At 38.7% G+C, this 19,523-nt stretch overlaps 1 long non-coding RNA gene across 1 annotated transcript; it reads left to right on the forward strand.

Annotated features, from left to right (window-relative positions):
- Nucleotides 1-212: 212 nt before the first annotated feature.
- LOC116787321 lies at nt 213-14,851 on the forward strand. The gene is made up of 4 exons (XR_004357245.1): nt 213-323; nt 555-667; nt 8,942-9,152; nt 14,801-14,851. It is a non-coding gene; the product is annotated as an uncharacterized LOC116787321 (long non-coding RNA).
- The last annotated feature ends 4,672 nt before the right edge of the window (nt 14,852-19,523 follow it).

The following is a 19,523-nucleotide window of genomic DNA, read 5'->3' on the forward strand; positions in this document are numbered from 1 at the left end:
CAATATATTAAATGGGGTTTATTGAAGGATTTCAATTGCAGTCAGTTTTAAAGAAAGGAGATATCTCTGTGATATTGCCTGGAAACGCATGTGTCTGAGTAAGCTTTCATGTAACCTCAAAGTATCTAGTCATAAATATCATCTAGTGGTCAAACCAGAGGGCTGAGAGTAACGGTAACATAGATCCCAGTTCTGTCACAAACCCTTTAGCTGGACTGACTAAACCAATCCCTCCTGCATCTTCGATGATCAAATTGCCTTGGGGACACTAAGAATAACGTGCACAGAAAAGCATGGTGTGCTCATTAGATGAAAAGGAGTCTGTAAGTACAAGTTTTTGCTTTCTTTTATTCCCATTTATTCTTGTTAACCAGGGGATAGGATTATGCTGATCCGTAGCTGATCTGGGCTCCCACTTCCACATGGAGGTGAAGACACTGCAGCGGCTGTGGGCAGTGCTTACTGCCAGTTACTGCCGTGGCAGTGACTGAGTGGTATTGTCTGAAACCGGACCAGCACAACATTTACATATAAAACCAAATACATCCTTCCAGGTGACTGGTTTACTGGTGAATTATAATGCCCTTCTCTCACCTGCCCTTGCTCTGTGTAGCTGCTTCTGGAAAGGCAAGTCAAAGGAGGGTGCTGTGATGAGAAGCCAATGGGGGTAGGTAAATGAAACCCAAGCTATTTAATATCAACTTATGTCTCTCCTGTATTCTCTATTTTGTTATATTCACATTCACAGAGAAAGAAAAATTCAGCTTTGTCAGGTTAGCTGTTACTCTTAAACCCATGTTTGCCTGTAATCTGATTATATTCAGGTAAAAGGAAATCAATCAAAATTAAGAGAGATGACTGCTCAGCACAAAGCTGGTGCTTTACTCCTTAGCATGTGATGTAAGCTGTAAGTGAGCCTTCCTACCTTCCTGGGAGACTGGTAAGTAAGCGGAGCAGTCATATTTAGCAGATGTAGGAACATGAAAGCCTATAGCTACAGCATGAAGGGGGAGGATAAACAATTTATAAGTACTTGTAAGTGATGATGGCACAGCTCTGAGTCGCTGTTCTAATTTACTGCTCTCTGCTTGTCTCCCCTGCAAGTTTCAGCTAGCAGATTGCAGGGCCATTGCATTTTGAGCTCTGGCAGTCTCAGACGCATGCTGAGGGCTATGCTGTATGAACCACACTTGCATTTTTGAGAGCATATAGGAATAGCCTCACAAAACTCAGTGAGATCCTTTGCATAAATACTCATTCTGTGTATGGCTTACACAGCATAGTGCTTACGAAGTGAGCCACTTAACCACAAAACTCAGGAAAAGTATAAAAACACAGCTACCTTTTAAATAGAGCTACTGTAGCCCACTGGCCTCAAAAGTCCTTGTTTTTAACGTGATAAATGGTTGGCTCCCAAGAGTAGTCACTACAGTCGTGGAGTGCAATCTGACACAGAATGGCAAACAAGGGTTTATTTGATGAACAGTATTGTAAGTGAATTCATGATTTTAAAACTGTCTTCTCTACTGGTCTAACCAAGCGCAGTGCTTTACATTGTGCAAGTAAATTACTGATGTTAACTGTTCATAGGCATGTTAATAAGGTACTGTTTGAAAGTGCTACATGGTCTCTTTCAATTAGATGCAGGAAGCCATTTTTGCTGGGATTCCTCATCACCTGGATGGCAGGATAAAGATTTTTTGAGGAACTGTGTGTAGATCAAAGATCCTCTTTGAACTGTACCTAAGTACTGGTTAGGCCTGGGAAATTAATTGTTATGGGAGATGTATTTAACTGTGAGTGAATGTATATATATATATCTTAAAGCAGGAGAAAGGAAACTGTAGTTTCCTTAGAACTTCAAAGGGAGGAAACTTTATAACAAAAAACTAATATACATCTTCACATAACACTTCAGATTTTGTGTCTCCTGCCATTGTGTAATCTTGCATCAAAGGATACCTAGGTTAGTACTCAAGGGAAGCCATCAGCAAGGAGAGCAGCACAAGCTATGGAGGGAGTGAGAAACAGAGCTGCCAAAAGGATTTGGGATTGAGGAACAAAGGATTGAATAAATTATTTTTTTCCCCATATTCAATCTTTACAGATGAAGAACAGCTTTAAGAAGTTGTTTAAACATGTCATGTGATATCGTTACTCTAAAAAAGTCCATAAATATTCATATATTATCAAAGTGATAGTTTTATTGTACTTGCACATTGTGTGGGATTTGCTTCCCACCAATATTCATGAAACTTCTTAGACTCAGTTACTTTCAAGCAAATGTTGAGAGACACTTTTGATTGTCAAATTTTAAATTATTTTGCCATCCACCAAAGATGGCAGAAAATCAGTAGTAGATTCAGAAGTTATTAAAGGAACTAATAGATAAACATTAGCATCACATAATCCTTTTTTCTGACAGCGGCAGACAAAATCAAAATATACTTTGGAAGTATTCTCCTCCCTGGTTTCTTCTTGGTGTCTGCAAAAAATTCAGCTGCTAGGCTGAAGGTATGGACAGTATGATTGCTGAGTTCTAACGCACTGGAAGTGTACTGCTTGTCTGCTCTGCTATATCTTCTGCATATTCCCTTTATCAGCAGTAAATGGGACATTTTTGACTTAGAGAGACTAAAGTTAACTTGTTTTCTTGTTACTAGACTAGAGAAGTACACACTTGCCATTATCAGTAACTCATCATTCACCATTGGGAACACGATGTGGTGCCCACTAAGTCCTTGTGGAGCGCAGTGAATATTTTGGCATCATAAATATTGATCTGGTTCCTACAAAGAACTTAGAAAACAGATGGGACGGAGTCCTAAAAATGTGTATATACCATTCAGCTATTTGGCTGTAAAGAAAGCTCAGTGGTTCATGGGAGAAGATTTTGCTATATAAAGACTTTTTTCCTCTCCCTTTTTCTATCCATGGTGTTACACAGTAAGCCAATATGGTCTGAGGTCACAGAGCAGGAGAAGAAAAGAGACTCCATCTGCAGTGTGTGCAAACTCTGTGACAAGCGAGTGTTGTAACACTCAGTCATGCGAAGTTAGCTCTCTACCTGCAAATCTCTGTTTTAAAATATCAAACTGTAACACTACAAAGCTTTAGAGAAAGTCAATTTGATTCTGCCTTCCTTGATTCCGTAGGAATCTATGTAAAGCGCCTGTTTAGTACACTGATCTCCTGAGGGCCTTTTTTTTTTTGGTTTACAAACCCCAGCTTCTCACAGAAGAGGTTATGTTGTCTCCTCAACAGCATTTTATGTTTCTCCCTGCTCTGTAAGAAGTTCCTCTTCTGAGGATCTCAGCTGAGTCAGAACTCCATTGAGATTTATGGCTTAGCATGAGCACTGGAAGGAAGGCAGAGAAAGGGGATATTGTACCCTGCTGTACTGCTGCTTTCAGACTAGCCAAATGATTTCTGGAAACTGGGACAAGTCAGGCCAGGCATTAATAAAGCTCAGAGCTGTATCACATCCTTATGGAGCTCCTAGATCTGCTGCTGAGCAGCTGCAAGGGGAACCAGATCAAAGGCAATGAACATTTGTGCGCTACAAGGAGGATGGGAAGCTGCGCTCCACTGAGACGCAGCTGCCCATGCTAAAGAGGATTCCAGTTTTGAGGAAGTTATTTCCTTTGAATTGCTTAGGTCCTGATGTTACTGTTCCAAATGTTTAGAGGATGCCTTGTATGGCCCTGCTCTGTGGTGCTCTTAGGGAGAAGAAAATGAAGGACTCGACATTTTGTCTGAGAATTTTTCAGTGCTCACCGATGATAGCAAAGAGCCATGAAAAAGGCTGTTTACTCTGGCACCAAAAAGAAATGCCAGTGATGTAAAGGGAACAGAGCTTTCTCCAAATTTTGTTTCCCCTTATTGCATGAAAATGATATGGCTGAAGGCTGTACGCTAACAGTTAATGTCCTTTAAAACACACCCAGGCCTACAGGGTTTACTTATGTTTGAAGAGCGATATAACTCCATGTGAGTCCTATCTAAGGATGGCCAAAAATATCACTAGGTGAACTGAGTATGTCGCTTTTGGCAAGTTTATGTCCAAGTCAGCTAGTCATAGGTGTCAATGCAGTTCTCAAGAGGTTCTTGGGGTATGGCTGAAACATACCATGGATTGTATTCTTATTGGTGGTCAAATCCGAGTTGAAAATCTGTGTATTCAACATTCAGAATAACAGCCCTTTTCTCACCATCGTGACTCTTACAACATGGAACTGGGTCAGATGATTTTCCAGGCAATGTAGAGACAGCAGTTTGGGAATAACATTGAGGACTTTATGCACAGAATTCTGGTGCTTGGTGAAAACAGAATTATTCCTGTTAGTTTTATCTCATCTTCTATATTGAGTTGTAAGGCATGAAAAAACAGTGTTACAAGGTCAGTTCCTGCTGTAATTATTTAAAAGTATGTAATCTCTGGGGTTATGTTTTTTTCTATTGTATCAGACCTTGCTTTTAAGCAGTTGCACCCTGAATACTCTGATGCCTGGTGAACTGTGTGCCTGGTCTGTCTTTCTTCTGGCAAACATTCAAAGCATAAGAAATTATCTGTGCTTCTGGTAGGCTAATGAAATTAATGCTGATCCTTGACATCTTTATTGGTTTTGACTTACCACTTCACAAATCATTTTACGGAAGAGTGCAAGCAACAAAAAATAGCACATACATTTGCTAAAATATCCTGCTATATACAGTAGATATGGAATGTTACAGGAAAAAGATAAGTTAAGCTGGGGTTATATGTCCACCTACTGTTTTCAAGAGTAGAGTAAAACTCAAGAAAAAACTGACAAGTAAAGAGCTCTCAACCACACGGTGAAACTGGATTACTTCTATTAACAGTAATTATTATTTTTTTTCCATGCTGCAACTGACACAACTGACAAACCTTTTGGTCTTTACAGTGAGAGCACTTGCAGTAGGAAAAATTACTAAAAACTAAACAGAAATAGCATTTTCTTCATTTCCATGCATTTCTGCATGTGATGCTAGCAAGCTCTAGCTCCTGGGTTAATGTTGACAAAATAATGCTGTAAAAGAATAAAATAAAAATAACAACAACAACAAAAAAATATGTATCCTGGCATTAGATTTTCTTTCTGTTATGTTCCTAATGTTTTTCCCTTCACATTTTTAGGAACATACAATGGACCTTTAAAAATGTGGAGCTGCTTTCAGAATTGCTATCGTCATCTAGATCAATTTGTAATAAAGTCCTGCCTCCCAATCTATTCTAATTTCAAAGTACACACTCTGCTGGCTGTTTGCCAGCATGGAGTTCAGAAATAATATGTCCATTTAGTCACAGATGCACAGATATCCCTGGAATGGTAGATTGGGGCTGCTTTAATACTCCCAAACTTACTGCATGTTTATGCATTCACTAATGTCACTCACTGTGATATTTAGAAGCTGGGTATAAGAACGACACATGGGGGGGAAAGGGCAGAAGTTGCACATGCTCTTCAAGAGGGCTGAAGCTTCGAGTCTTATTTCCCTCCCCTGAGTTGATAGCCTTCCACTTCAAATGACTACATAACATGAATAGAAAATTAGGTTGGGCTAATCTAATTTGAAACAAGCTGGTCACAGCCAGCTACTGTGAATCTCAAAGGTCTTATAAACTGGTTTTTATAAGTATTTGACATTTCTACTGGGTACTAAACATAGTTCTCTGTTATAAAGTGCAGCACACTGTGCAAGGAAAACAGTCTGTATGCGTTGACTTGTGTGCTCATTGGTTTGGTTCCCCCTTCCCCCCTGAACTGGTACAGAGATGTGGAGCATCTGGGATATTTCCAGAAAAGGGGTGAATTAATAGCTTTGGATGATTTTTCCATATAATCAATTTTTATATACTTCTGTCCAATTATTTGAGGACTGAATCTTTCACAAAGACTGAATCTAATGTCAGGGTAAATACTTTCCAATGTGGTTAGAATTTTTTTTGGTGCTTCACTTGTGGTATGTTAGGCAGTTGAGTGCTGTTAGAAACATCACCTTTAGCAAACCCTGAATAAACCCTTAATAACAGCTGTCAGTCTACAATGCAGGCAACCTCAATAAATGGAATAAAGTTAACAGAGAAGCTCAGAATTTTCATTTACATTAGAAAGTAATTGAAAGAACAAAATACTTTGTTAAAGATAATTATGAATATTTAACGAATAATATAGGCAAGAATAAACGCAGAGACTTCTAATGTGTCTGTTGTGCAATGACAATGTTTAAAACATTCCTGTTTTCACCAGTATTAAATACAAACATATGTTTTGACCATATGAATGATATATGGACTGGATTCTTTGCTGTTCTGAGTTTCTTAGTTTGCTACAGAGGAGACTGTCGTGACTCTCATCTCAGTTTGTGAGCAGGGGCCTAAATGATGTGCTTCCCTTGTAAGAGAGTGGAAACATGCAGAGCAGTGGCATCACCATTGTCTCAGAGACACAATTAAAACAAGGGACACAAGTGCACGGCTTTATCTGTCTCAATGCTGGCTGTATGAAGAGATTCAAGCTGGGGTTGTTACAATTAAAGGCCTATGTTGCAATGTCTACAGGTGAGCTGGTTCTCCTCAGCTTTCTGTAGTTTCATTGGGAAAAACAGGTATTTCTAGAGCACAGTTATTAAGATTTATTTTAGACAGTATGACCTGAATCACTCTAATAATGTCTATATCTGTTGAGGGGAGCCAGGAACATTTCTTCAGACATACATGTCTACATAATAGATATGTAAAGTCAATGAAATGAATCCTATGTCTCATTCCCATTTAGGGAATAATAGAGGCACCTACATTAAAAACTCTTGACTTGTTACTGAAGTTGTTTAACTAGATATTTATACTACACAGTAGAGAAGTTTTAGTTTCAAACCTCCTAACAAGACATTGCTAAAGTGAGTTTGCTTTTTGAAAAGTTAGCATTTAATAATGCTAACTTATAGGCACTCATAAAGTGCCTGTAGAATAGTTTGGACTCAAAATAAGTTCCTAATGTTTTAAACAGAGGATATAGGCTTCATAAGCATTCTTAAATTAAATGACTTGAGAGCGCGGAAAAATATGTAGACAGACCAAAAGTAAATAAGAAATCCCTTCTAAGTGTCCTTTTTCATGTTTCTGTTGAGGTAACAAGTGTTTTCAAGTATAGAATCGCTAAGGGTGTGACTTGGTTAAGAAGCTTACTTGATAATTATTATTAAAAGTTTTAAATTTACATCTTACTTTGTTCTGTGGAGGCACACAGTATTCTTTCAGTATTTCATAGATAAATTTAGAAGAATAAACCTAATTAGAAACTCATGTTTAGCTTGGCCATCCTTATCTCCAGCTCCATCTTTTTCTAGCAATCTAGCAGAATTACCAGCTTCAATTGTCAAAATTCACTTGCCACACATAAAATCTATTTTATATGTCACCTTTTCACTTTTGTGCAAATCAAAGCATGTGGGTGGACATTAGCTCAAAAAGGGTTGAGTAGCTGTGTGACCTCAGCCATGCCATGGCACATGGGATGGTATGCTTATCGAATCTGATAGTGACACTTGGGTGCTACTGCAACTTGGAGCTTGGCTTATGCCTAAATATGTTGTGTGTGAATAATTGCTCCTTAAGTTCTCCTGTAAAAATTAATTTGCAATAATAATGAAAGAAGCAAACAGTCATTTTCTTTGTAAAGTGTCTGTATTCCTTAATAAATTAATCTCTAAAATGTTGTGCTAAGCAAGTTCTATCATGTGCCAATTTTTTTGTTCTTCTTATAATGAATAATCACAAGGATACAGTGTATTGACAAATATTACCATTAGAGAATAAGAGAGAGAAGAGAAGTTGTTCTTATCTCAGAGAAAAGGAAATGTATTTTGGAAATGAAGTAGCTAAGATACAATAAATTAGGTTTAACCCTCACTTGTAGCTATACAGGGATGTTTGTCCTTCCCTAATATTAGTCTGTGAGTCATTGTATCCTTTCTCTAGTAATATGGTTAAATTCCAGGGTTATCTTATTTTTTCTTCCTCTTCAACACTGACATGAAGATTTCATTGAATGTTTTTTTTTTCCAAGGTCAACAAAACATTGTTTTCTTTCTGTGATCTGGAAAAGAAAAGCACTCCTGGCCCTTAAAAATATGTATTTTCTCTTGCTGGATTCGCAAAAGAAGCCTAATGAAATCTGTGTGATCTAGAAGAGTTGTTTTGCAGCAAAGCTATTTAAAATACAATCTGAGTTAATAATAACAACATTTTTTTAGATGGACAGGAGTGCATGTGAATAGAAAGAACTATTCAATACAGGAAGATTACTTCAGTTTACACATTGGTCACTAGCGGAGATAACACATGTGTAGCTGTCCAGGTCTAATGTCTTTTAGTGTATGTCTCCATCCTGGCATGAATAAAACCACACCATATTTTGCCACTCCCTGTTCATTCTGCTGAGAGGGAGTCAGGGGAATTTCTGGCTGAATTGCACAAACAAATAAAACTTGATAGTATTAATTCCAATTTACAGTGGGAGTGGTAGTCTGTTTGCTTACTAAATTTCAGTACAAGTTTTCCATGGACATTTCATTTGGTTAAAGTAAATTTCATATCTGCTTACAGGAGAGATATTGTTACCCTGTGTACTAAATGTGCTTGTAGACATTCACTTACAAATTGCACACATCTGGTGTTTTGGTGAAGTTAGTAAAACTCTGCTAACGCTATGTACCAATAATAAATAACTTTTCTGAGGTATCTGGTTGTTTCCCAGATATGAGTTAAAGAAAGTCTAACACTTTCCTTCAATTACTTTTGAGTTTGTAATTAAATCCATATGAGACGAACTGATTGGTGGATTGGGGTGAATAAAATGCTAATAAAACAAACTCTAATTTCCTGGTCATTCACTGTTTTCTTTCCCTTGTGCACCAGTGGCTATTCCAGAGGTTACTGCCTGATCTGCAGCCATGTCCCCTAGGGCTTTGGTCTTGACACATCTTTAAAAATAAGCAGGACAGAGGATGTGGACAAGCAAATCAGTTACACAGAACCAAATAAAGTTTCAGAAGCACCACCACCATCCCATGGATCTTCTTGCATCTCAGAACCTTGCTTTTACCATGTACCAGGGAATAAGGAAACGGTGAGGTAGAGCTTAATTCCCACTCTCACTTATTTTGGGATCTTTCTGACTAAATCCTAAGCTTGGTTAAAATGCAAATTCTGCTGTATACTACTTTAAAGTTACCTTAAACATTCCCATCACCTTAATGAAGTTGAAATCAAGCCTGTAGATTGGCATCTCAAAGGAAAATGTGGGTACTACAATAAAATTATGTGGGTGAATCAGTAGGTGTCAGACTGCTGAGTCCATAATGAATAATTATCTCAGCATAATTATTATATGTGCTGTTTTTCAGACAAGATGTAAAACTGAGATCCTTTTGTGTCTTGGTAATTAAAAACACATCTCTTATGCGACTGCACCTTACAGAAAGAGTAAAAATTCTCTTTTGGAGAGTATGGTCTGCTAATAGCATCCAAGGCTGCATAAAGAACTATCATATTGATCATTAGAATTGACTGTCCTATATAATTTTCTCTTCCAGAATATCTGATACTAATTTTTGCATTTTCATTGCAGTTTGTACATGTATTTTGTAGAAGAAGCTCATATTGTACTCATGAAGCTCGTGTTGTACTTTCTTTGATACATTTTTTTAGTTGTATGAAAACCCTGTATGAACGGGGTTTTGATGCTCCTCCTGGATCAGATTTTATATAATTTTGGGTTCAAAAATCAAAAGCAACTTGATTCATTCATGGGATAAAAATACAAAGACACAACTTCTGTTGCAGGAAATCCTTGAATTACAAACTGGTAAAAATTGGGAGAATATTCTTAAGGTATATTCCTGAATGATCCCTCTGTTCTTAAACTCTTCCCTCAATATCTGCTGTTGACCAATCAGAGCAATACCTGGGGCTATACATACTTTTTATTTTGTTCAGAATGACCATGCTTAGTTTTCTGTGTAATATACTGTAACTGCTGAAAAGAAATATTCTACCATTGGGACTTCTCACCAAGGCAAGGAAGCAAACCTTCTTTTCAAAAAAATATTGAAAATTTAAGTAGATATTTTTCTCCTAAAGAGTTGCATAGGAAACATTTTTCTATAGAAATATTCCTCATCTATTTTATTACCAAAATGGGCATCTCTTCTCAAGATGTTTTGCACTTTCTGGAAGTTGTGGCAGTTTTTTGGACATCATTCCTCGGTCTGCCCTTGGGGCTATTATGGGAAATTGGATGCAGGATAATAGTTTCTCATGTTCTATCCAACCTTTTCAGCATATTCTCTTTTGCATTTGTTAGGTGCCAATGCAATTATTTTGAGTGGAAGAGTCACGAGAAAACAAATTAGATGAAGCATAGCTAAAACCATTTTCATGCATCTATCCCAGAGATAACACTTAAAGGATATTTTTGTGAAGAACAGTAAGTCTGTCTAAATAAAACTGGGTTACTGACCTGCTGGTTGGAGTCAGATGAAAAAATTTCTATAGTGTACACTGACAAACTGGGATTTTTCTAAAACTTTTCCCATCATTATTTAGTGACTGTAACTAGTATAAGGGCTGCTTTTGTCTTTATCTTTGACTGCTCATAGATTATTCCTGTGCTGCCTATCAAAGTATGACTTTGAATTGAATATATTTTTTTATTTCTGGCAAAATTGGAGGAAAAAGGGATAGAAGACATAAAACATCCAACTCCGAAGTCAGGCACAAAAACTGAGAATCTGGAGATGAAATTTACCTGACATTTTTCTATCTTCGTAACTGGGATGTGAAAGAAAAGGAGAGTGTCCATGATTGTTATCTGGAGAAAGAAAAGCCTCATGCTTCAGTGATGCAGACATCAGAATATCATGTAAGTCTATGGTAACGTGCTGCATTTGCTTGGTGACAACACATGATGAGGTGACTATAAACAAAACAACAGTTATTTATGCTGGCTGAAGTTTGTTGACAAATGGGGAATGCAATTTTGAGCTTATCAAGAAATCAGCAAGATAGCTGTGTCTTTGGTTAGGTTATGATTAAGAAGGAAACCTGGTGCACTGGAACTAATATTTCAGACTGTGTGGAAAATTACAGAGCATGTATACCCAGGTCTTGAACCTGCTACTATGTTTCAAGGAGTGAATAATGACATTGGAAATTTATTACATATAACATAAACTTTAGTATATTTCCATATGTCTCCTGGGCTGTGTGTGGAAGAGTGGGCATCAGCTTTCACAGTTAGTCAGTTGTGGTCTGCAGTGAGTTACCCCAGGGGCTCAGGTGTACCCTGTGCTGATCAAATTGCGAGACCTGGACTTGCCATCAGGCATTATCAAAATAAAGAGACGTTATGTGCTTGGAGAGGTACAGAATAAGGTAGTTCTCAAGCAGGAGGCCGAGGTGTGTTTTTCTCCTGTGTTTACCAAGTGCATTTACACACGGAGTTCTTGGCCACCACTTGTGCAGTCTTCCTTTGGAAGCATTTTCCATCTGTCATGCTCACATGCAAAAAAACCCCTGCTGATTCCGTCCCCACCCTTGAAATGGAACCTCTCTTTGTCTCTTACAGCTTTCGACAAGACTTTTATTAAAGAGACAGAGAGGAGAGGAAAAATGCATACAAGGTGCTTTCTAGCATTTCATATCAAGAGCTGCAGCCAACAGGATCACAAATGCCTGTGATGGCAAAGAGAAAGGGATTCAGTTTCACCTTTACTCTTTTCATCCACTAGAAATCCGCCCTTTATCTACAGCACTCTAAGCTCCATCAGCTGCTTCATCCAACCTACTAAGAATTAAGTCTCTTTATCTGTGGTGGACAGTCAAATAAAGTGCAGCTAGAAACACTGCCTTCTCCCATACTTAGATCTGCATGTGAAATACCAGCCACCCTCTTCACAAAAGTAGCAAAAATAGTTTTAAATATTATTTCTAACAATATTCCCTCTTATACTTTACTCACATCAACAGTGAAATGGCTAAAAAAAGAAAAAAATCACCAGAAAAATATATGGGAGGATAGGCATCCTAAGACTGATCAGTGATGATGCAGGAGAAATACATAGCTCTCTCACATCTCCTTTCTTCAAAATTTTGATTATTTTGCAAATAAACCACTCTCTTGTATAATGATTGTGACTTTCAAAGGACAATCTTTGTGACAGCACTTCATAATTTGTATAAGACATATACTGAATAGACATTAGGGTAACTAGAATTTCCTTTATTTAAATTTCTCCTTCACATACCATCTAAAAGGAAGCTGTATATTCAGAAAAATGGAGTGGTAAGGCCTGTTTAAAAGACTGGCTGCTATGCCTATCACTGACAGTGAATATCTGAAATTTCTGTTGTAATTTAGCTATATTTTGGCAATAGGGACTTTTAAAATTATCTTTAAGTATATTGGAAATATATCTAGCTCTTGCTTTTCAGAAAGATTTTTTGGCTTTCCCTGTCTAATTTCCCCTCTTAATTCTACACGAGCCATTTCTCTCAAGGCACTGAAAACAACAGGTTAGAACATTTTCCATGCACACATATTGTACTGCTGCATATTAACTGGACTTCTTCAACTCTCCTGCCTGACACCATAGAGTGTGTCAGGCTGGGCCAACGAGGTTTTGCTTTGTCTCATTATAATGGAAAGCACAATCAGCTGGTGCAGTGAAAAAAATTTATCAGGGATAAAGAAAACAACTTATTTGGGGGAAATGATCCATAACTGTTTGTTATTAAAGTCTTTAAGAATTACTTGTATAAGAAGAAAGGAATTGCATCATAAATTTAACTCCTTGGTTCATTCTCAGAACAACTGAATCAGGGCAAAACTATCCTGGGAGCCAAAACACACAAATGTTGAACATGCTCTTCAGCTGGCCTCTTAAATGTGTTTTACTGAATTTAATGCTATCACCAATTCATTCCATATTGGAAGAAAAAGAAAGTGTCAACCACATGAAAGTATCCTTTCTTTGGAGAAGACAGAAGACAGAACATGAATTGGAAAAATTCCTTTGAGACCTCTCCCTTCACCAGTCAAAAAAAAAAGAATATAAATCCAATTATACTGTTAACTAAAACCACACAGGCACAAAATAGTACTCCTAGCTTACCAGGCCTGTTGCAGAGATCATCATATTCTTTTCCACAGGTCCTTTCAATATTTTTCAATAGTTGCTCTACACTGTTATCCAGCATCCGTTTCACTTTTTGGCTGAGGAATTCATCTTTTGCATGGCCAAGAGAGGAAAGGGTAGCACAAAATGGCAAAAAGTCAAGATAAGTCTTGCAATACCCTTTGATCTCCGTGGTCTACTGCCTGCCAGCTGTGATTCCAAGCAGAATGCAGATGCACACACATGGATAAACACTGCCAGTCTCCCTCTTCTTCCCTGCAGTTGACTTTGCCTTGCCACCTGTCCTCATACCACAGGAAGATATTCCTTATTCCTAGGCTTGCAGGAGGGAGGCTACTGTCAGGATATGGGGGCAGAGGGGTTCTGTCAGGTGATACTCTAACTTCCCCACAATGACTGTCTCACTGTGTCCCCCCCAGCTCAGGGGACATTGTTGGTCACAGCCTAATATGGGCAATTGCACAGGATATGTCACACTGTGTGTGTCTGATGGACAAATTGCCATGGTAATTGCCTATCCACATATTTATATGCAAAGCAACTGATAGATTCCTGCTGAGCAATCAAGACTTTGAACAGAGTAGGATGAGAAACAGAAACTAATATATATTTGCACTAGCAGCTAAAGCTGTAAAAAGTTGGTACCATGTTGTTCTGTGTGACAGATTAGCTTATTATGGTCATAGGACTGAGGTTATACCATGTTTATATTCTAATATCCTGCTTTTAATGGCTAATAACATTCAGAAACTTTTCTCTGGTCCAGATGTTGTTTCTGTCCAAATATAATTTTATTTGGAAGGTTTGAAAAAGAATGGTTCATGTTTTTTTGCTTCGTTTGTTTGTTTGTTGTTGTTGTTATTTTTTCCCTGATAAAAATTTATTCAGTTCTGTGCTTTGGTAAGGGATTGCTGAAAAAAAGATTTTAATCAGACTAAATCCACCTGCTTTCTGTTGGGGTGGGCTCGGAGAGAGGCATCAGAAAGTCTTCTGTTAAAACAACATCCAACCTATATACATCAGGGCTTCATTTGTGTACAGTAACTGAATGTAGGACAAAAAAAAATGACTCTATCAGAGAAAGCAAAAGAAGTGATGCAAGTATGAGAAAAAAACAAGGAATGTGGGTGAAGAAGGAAAATGTGTTGTGCTGTATCTGGGAATTCTGAGAAAGACAGGGAGAGAAGACAAAAGGGTGAATTACTCATATCTCTGATCAAAAAGGCATTACTATGTTTTAGTTGCTTCACATTTTTATGGCCATTTTTTGGCAGCAACTTTTCCTTCTGGGGAGATCCTTGGCATAATTTCTTATTTTGTTCATTTGAAGGTTTTCTGTCAGCTTATGGTGAATCTTTCTTGCACTCCTTGACTGAGTTCTTTGCAGTGTATCTCCAAGGGCCACAGGGGTGTCATGTAGTCATGTATTTTCTTTAGGTTGCCAGCATCACCCAAATGGACTCAGGGACCAGGGCTTTTATTTTACTGCTGTCTCTTTTGTTCAGTGCTACTTGGAATGTAAACGCAAATTTTTATTTTCTCTTTCTCTTTTTTTTTTTCTTTTTTTAAATCTGGAAAGGAAGCATCCATGATGCTTCATAATCTTCAGCAAGTAAGGACAAGGCTCAGACTTTTCAGTACTTTTCTTGTGAGTACTCTGTGTGTGACATTTCCTGTTGTTGTCCTTGTTCTTAACAAAATGTTGCACACTGTTTCACAATGTGAATGATTTAACTCCTACTCTACCCAGGGCATTGCTTCTGGCGCTGGCTGAAGCTTACTTATGGTTCTAGTGGCTCAGAGCAAACCATTTCTAACATTTTCTCACCTGTATGCATGGGTTTTTCACTGTGTATGAGTATCATGTCATTGCTAAAACTACACAAATTTTTTATAAAATATATTTTTATTCCCTATCATCAACTTGATGTGACCACACAAACCACGTACATTTTGTGCTTGCTTATCTGACTAATCTCAACACCACTACCAATTCACTCTAGGCCAAAGGTTATACAAACCGGACAGCTGACCTTTGCAGCCTCATGTTTGGAATCAGGACCATGAGAATGTCTTTGCTTGAGCTTCTAACCACCACCAGCAGATAACTTCTCCAGTTCCCTAGCAACTTAATTATGCGTTGTAATTGATTTGGAGCCTATGAAGAAGAGACATTGTTGTGAAATGTGATATTACAGACTGTATACTTTTCTAATTTTTAAGTCCTATATTACATTATTGTCTTTGATGAAGGGAGTAGAAAGTTCTTTCTGACTTAGAAAGTTATTCCCAAATTCTTAAAAAGTTATTTGATTTTTCTTTTTTTTGTTAGCCAGTACTGCACAGTCTGATAATGTGCAATCACTTGAAATCACTTTATTTTTTTTCGTGAAAAGACATTTGGTGGTCAAATATTAGAAACTGGGACCTATGGATACTCCAAATATTTGCAAACGAGCACATATGAAGAAAGAAGCAGTACCACTTAATAGCCTTTTTAGATGGCTCTTTATCAGTGTATTTCCATAATATCATCTCTGGTGCACAGTTATAGAACTGGACATATGGCTTTCTGTGAACAGGAACTTCCCCTTTTGAAATCTCCAAGTGAAAGATGAAACAAGAGGTAGGGGTAGTGATCCTGACTAGGAGACCATTATACACTGAGGAGTGAGTGATCCTTGAAACAGTTACCCTAAGCAGGCACAGACCTGTGCGATGCTACACGAAGATGTCTGTGTCATGCTGCATAACCCTTTGAGCTGCAGGGTGGTCACCAGCTCATTGCAACTGAGGAGCCTGCAGGCAGCTTCCTCTCACCAGTGCTCATGCCTCCTGCGTGTCCTGCATCTAACAGTGCAGTGAATGGTGGAATCTTTTACTAAGGGTGTCTTCCCAGCTTTGCTGTACATGGATCATAGCCCATTCGATGCTGCACCACTTGGGGTCCCCTCCCTCTACAGGGATGTAAGACTGATCAGGCCCAGCCAGCATGGGTGTATGAAAGGCAGGTCCTGCTTTACCAACCTGACCTTCTTCTATGACAAGGTGACCTGCTTAGTAGATGAGGGGAAGGCTGCGGATGTTGTCTACCTAGACTTCAGTAAAGTCTTTGACACTGTCTCCCACATAATTCTCAAGCAGAAACTAGCTACTCATGGATAGGTGTGCTCTTCCCTGGGTGAAAAACTGACTGGATGGCTCAGAGGGAGGTGCTAAATGGGGTTAAATACACTTGATGACCAGTCAGTAGTGGTGTTCCCCTCAGTATTGGGGCCAGTCCCGTACAGATCATCTTTATTGATGATCTGGATGAGGGAACTGAATGCACCCTCAGTCAGTTCACAGATGACACCAAGTTGGGAAGGAGTATTAATCTGATAGACGGTAGGAAAGCTCTGCAAAGGGATCTGGCCAAGCTGGATCAATGGGCCGAGCCAATTTTATGAGGTTCAAGGCCAAGTATTGGGTTTTGTACTTGGGTCACAACAACCTCATGTAGTGCTACGGGCTTGGGGAAAAGTGGCTGGAAAGTCTCCTGGAGGAAAAGGACCCAGGGGTACAGGTTGACAGCCGGCTGAACATGAGACACCAGTGTGCCCAGGTGGCCAAGAAGGTCAATGGCATCCGGGCCTGTGTCAAGAATAGTGTGGTTAGAAGGACTAGTGAAGGATTGGCCCCCTGTACTCAGCACTGATGGGGCCCTACATTGAGTATTGTGTTCTGATTGGGCCCCTCACTACAAAGAAAGACATTGAGGGGCTGGAGCGTGTCCAGAGAAGGGCAATGGTGCTGGTGAAGGTTCTGGAGTACAAGTAATATGAAGAGCGGCTGAGGGAGCTGGGGTTGTTTAACCTGGAGAAGAAGAGGCTCAGGGAAAACCTTATCGTTCTCTACAACTACTAAAAGCAGGTTTATCAAGGTAGGGGTTGGTCTCTTCTCCCAGGTAACAAGGGTGAGAGGAAATGGCCTCAAGTTTTGCCAGGGGAGGTGTAGCTTGGATAGTACAGAAAGTTTCTTCACCAAAAGGGTTGTCAAGCACTGAAACAGGCTACCCAAGGAAGTGGTTGAGTCACCATCCCTAGAGGCATTTGAAAGACAGGTAGATGTGGCACTTAGGGTTATGGTTTAGTGATGAACTTGGCAGTGCTTGATTAGTATTTAGACTCAATGATCTTGGAGGTATTTTCCAACCTAAATGATTCTATGATTGCCTATGCTTCTATGCTTCTATGATTCTCTCTATGATTCTCTCTTTGGAGTGTTAGCTCTAATAAGTAGCATTTTTAATAATACCTTTCAGAGTCTGAGTGCCTTTAGTACTGGGATCATTACAGGCCAGTATATCCTGTTGCAAAATATGAGTACTAAGCAGAATTGCTGTGAATGGTGAATATTTTCTATATATAGATCTCTCTATATATGCATCAAGATGACTTTTGATAAGACTGTTTATTGATAGGCTCAAAATATGTGTAAGACCCTGCTGTGCTAAATCTAGAAACAACAAATCTGGGAGAGTCGACTGCCTTAGGAAAACAGGAATAAATTGATAAGTAGTTTAACATATGAGATTCAAAACCCATGAAAGTCAGGCTAGATGAGACTGGCTTTTATGTATGGTTAAAAGGGAAAATAGAAATTTGGTGTTCCTTCAAAAATATCAGCTATTAGTGTACAGTATATGTGACATACAACACACCAAGAAAGCGTTATTAAAGAAGTGGCTGACAGCTTCATGCTACTAGAACAGAGTTCATGATGAAACATGAGGAAATGGTCCTTACAAACATCAGTCCATTCCCAGTGGCAGGGAAATGAGAAGTTTTAGATGTGATGGAGAGCTATTCTCAATATCTGAAGACACTGAGTTCTAGAGAATCACAATGCAGTTCACTTCAGGACCTGGAAAAAAATTTAATTTATAGCAAACAACAGCGCTGCAGGTCAAACAGTGCAAAATATTAGTTGTCACGCAATAATCTCCAATCACCATAAATCATATGGGAAATCTAACTTGCACTGAACTTGAGGTCTGTGCATACTGGGTCTCTGGAGTGACTCATGGGATGAATTTATATGATCCACTTGCAGTACTCTGAAATAACAAAGATCTTTAGTAAACATCAAAGCTTTTGAAAATAGTAAATTTGGATGAAAACAAGTATGTGATAAAAGAACTAGAGATCTGGCTACAAGCTTATTGCCTGCATTTACCTGCTATAAACAAATGTAAGTACACAACGGTGCTCTGCTTTGCTCATTAGCTTGGAGCTGCACCTGTGGAACACAAAAATGGGCATGCTTAGCATGAAAAAAATGTGAAAATTAACTGTGGTGTGTGGCTTGTCACAGCACTAGGAACAGATACCAATATCAGTTACGAGAGTAGCTGTGCTGACAAAGATATGACTCATACAGTTCGTTGCAGCTCAGGAATGACTAGAAGTGATCTAACTAACAATTCGTCATGGGAGAGGATCAGAATTGTTTGCCAATGAGCTTATGGGCAGCAGTAGTGAAGCATCTTTGTTGTTATACCTCCCTGTGTTTCAAGACAGCTTTTCAGTTCAGTGTGGTTGCAGGTGTGAAGTATGGAATAACAATTTTACTCGTTTTACCTCTCCAGAAAAAAAAATGTGACTAAGGAGAATGCAACTCCATGAGGAAAAATGTCTCTGCCTCTCAGTTCACTGGGAATGACTTGAAAAGGCTGCTCTCAGAAACACCAACAGTTTCGCTGGTGCTGACAGCGTGTGACAACTTCTCCAAGTTGAGATACAGCAGCCTCACAAGCATAAAAGCCCATGACAGTTAGAGATACATTACATAGTCCTTGTTGGCCTTCAGCCATGCTTTCTTTTTTATTTCACTGGGTTATTTTAAGACTACAGGAACCTATGTTTCCCTCTAATCAGATCTCTGTAGCTAGGTACTCTTGAAGTCCTAGGACTTCGGAAGACAGAAGAGCAAAGGAAACACGGTCAGGGAGCCTCTGACAGACAGACTACATATTGATCCTGAAAAGACAATAAAGCTGTGAACATCCAGGACATAGAACAGATGAGACTAAGCAGCCAGAGAAAAGCAGGGAGAAAAAATTCCTAGAATACTCCTTTTGCTGTTCTTTTATATATTTGACATAGTTGTTATGAATCCAAAAGATCGGGTTCAGAAAAACAGAGCCTGCTCTTTGCAGCACATTGGACACTAGCATGCAGATTATTTAGCAGTGAGAAAAGCCAGTAAAAAGAAAACTCAGTGTTTGGAAGGACATGAAAGAGATCTAGAAATATTCCAGT

Source organism: Chiroxiphia lanceolata, chromosome 5 (genome assembly GCF_009829145.1).
Source record: "Chiroxiphia lanceolata isolate bChiLan1 chromosome 5, bChiLan1.pri, whole genome shotgun sequence".
NCBI lineage: Eukaryota > Metazoa > Chordata > Aves > Passeriformes > Pipridae > Chiroxiphia > Chiroxiphia lanceolata.